General features: G+C 40.6%; 1 protein-coding gene across 1 annotated transcript in view; it reads left to right on the top strand.

Moving 5' to 3' along the window:
- Positions 1 to 2,500, top strand: part of scube3 (signal peptide, CUB domain, EGF-like 3) — an 87,885-nt gene that overhangs the window by 34,429 nt on the left and 50,956 nt on the right.

Genomic DNA, 2,500 nt, shown 5'->3' on the forward strand with positions numbered 1-2,500 from the left:
GGGGGCTACTTAAACATTCAATTATCCTTGTTAATCTATATGCCCACTTCTGAATTGTGTTGCATCTGTAGGCCTTATTATGAACTCAAAATGGGCAATTTAATTATTTCAACTAATTTCAGACATTCTGAAAGCTATTAATCCTCCGTAACACATATTTGAAGAACATGTGGAAATAAAACTTTACTTTTAGGCATTTAGGCTACCCGATCTGCAATACGTTGCCAACAGCCTTGCCTTGCTTTGTTTGCTTTGTTTGATTTTTGTCGTAGAGTGAGTTTTAATTCCTCCTAACTTGTCACAATAATTATGCATTCCTCATCCGTAAAATAAGGTGATCGCGTCATCGCTGAAAGTGGTGACTTGCGCTGCAACCCGCCCCTTTCATGTGAACGCCACAAACTCCAACGCCAATGAGACATCTGCCCTTACCTTTAACTCATTGAATGCCAAGCTGTTTTCGGGAGCTTTGTCCTAGAGTGCCAGCAATCTAGACCATTGTTGATGATTTTTGTACAGCCACAGCATATTCTGTGTTATAGCTATGAACACATACAATAGCTCGATTAAAAGGTGAGACTTTAAGCTCTCGGTGGGTGCAAACCGTGTATTTCTACACAACTCTGTTCCTGAGAAATCCCAAGCTAAACAGTGGCTAGTTTTCATCAAAATCGCTGTTTTTTTTTCTAGAAATGGAGATATAACGTCTTTCATGAAATATGAAGTGTTGCCTGTTACTTACTTGTGTAAACTTTCCGGGAAGTGATCAGCGAGACCTGGCGAGACTGTCACCTAGTGATAGACCCACGAAAATGGCCTGGTTTTGACCTGACGTGCATGCGTCACTGATTCGACCCAAAGCGGCAACCGAGTTATGATAAAATGTCCAGATAAAATGTCCAGATTGTGCGTTTTCATGAGTTTTCGATCGTCATATATTTCATTTCCATTCATCACAGAGTTCCCCAAATCACATATAAGGTGTGTTAGAGTGTCTAGTTTCGTAATTTAAAAAAAAAGCTAAAAACGTAATATTACGTTTTTTGGCACTCAACGCATGTGAAGGAAAAACGTAATATTACGTTTTTGGCACTCAATGAGTTAAGAGCAAGGAGTGCAACATCAAACCATGGAGGTATTATATATAACTGGAGAGTGACTAAGTCCCGCCCCCTTTCATTTCAATAGCCCATGCTAGGCTAGCTACTTCAGCCAATAAAGTTTGAAATTAGCTGCAGCCATCTTTATGAAAATGGCGTTTCATGGGTGTTCGTTTCCGGCACCAGCTAGAATTAGCCTATTAGATTCCACGTTACAGACAGAGACAACGTAAGGTACAACGATATGTCGTTGATGAAGATTGGACATTCCCTCAGAGGAAAATAAGTTGTTCGGGAACGCGCTTTACCTACCTTCGTTTTAGGTGCAAATTTATTTCATTGGTTGGGATAACATATTGGGAATGGTGGTAGAAGTTTGCCCTGTGTCTCAAAGTCCTATGGCTATTTAATGTGATGTTCATATGTGATAATAAACAATGAGAATCAAAATTGAGTATGGATTCACTTTAAGCTACACAAATAATGATCCCTAAATGCTATATTTGGACAGGCTGTATACTAATTGCACAATAGACTATCTAACGAAAATGACTATAATTAAGTAGACATGGGACGTAAGAAACTTGGATAGCTGGGATTTTTGCTGCACTCAGTGTGAATTTGCAGCTTGTTAAACCCAGGCTACATTTTCATAGCCTACACAACGCAGTGAGTAGGCTAATAATTGGATATAGGTCATTGCTATGCATCTGCTAAAATGTATGGTCATAGTCAGTTACCTTGTCAACCCACAAATGAGGCAAATAGTAGCCTAATATGACAACATTTACTTTTTTCTTTTATTTACCACATATATATAATACAGCCTAAACCATGTAGGCATTACGTCAAGTATTAGTAGCTTAATCCAAGTAGTTAGTTGTTTATTTGTCGTTCCAGAAATGCAAACCAACATGGACGCGCGAGGACGCTCGTGCCCAACACTAATCTCGTGCATGAGCTGTCATCTACCAATCAGCATGTAAAAACTGGTGCCGGAAGTTGCAACCATGTAACGCCATGTTTTCAAAAATGTCGGCGGCCAAATGCTAACTGGCTGAAGCTAACCCTCCAAATCCTGACCCCTGCATCACACAGCGTGTGGTTATTTTGATGACCATAATGATCACTGCGTTGGGTGTAAGCTAGGAGCAAGACCATAATGATCACTGCGTTGGGTGTAAGCTAGGAGCAAGACCATAATGATCACTGCGTTGGGTGTAAGCTAGGAGCAAGACCATAATTATCACTGCGTTGGGTGTAAGCTAGGAGCAAGACTCTTGTTTGCCTATATGAAAACGTGTGTGTGTGTGTGTGCGTGTGTGTGTGTGTCTGTGTGTGTGTCTGTGTCTGTGTCTGTGTCTGTGTGTGTGTGCATGTGTGTGTGTCTCTGTGTGTGT

Source organism: Alosa sapidissima, chromosome 7 (genome assembly GCF_018492685.1).
Source record: "Alosa sapidissima isolate fAloSap1 chromosome 7, fAloSap1.pri, whole genome shotgun sequence".
Classification (NCBI taxonomy): domain Eukaryota; kingdom Metazoa; phylum Chordata; class Actinopteri; order Clupeiformes; family Clupeidae; genus Alosa; species Alosa sapidissima.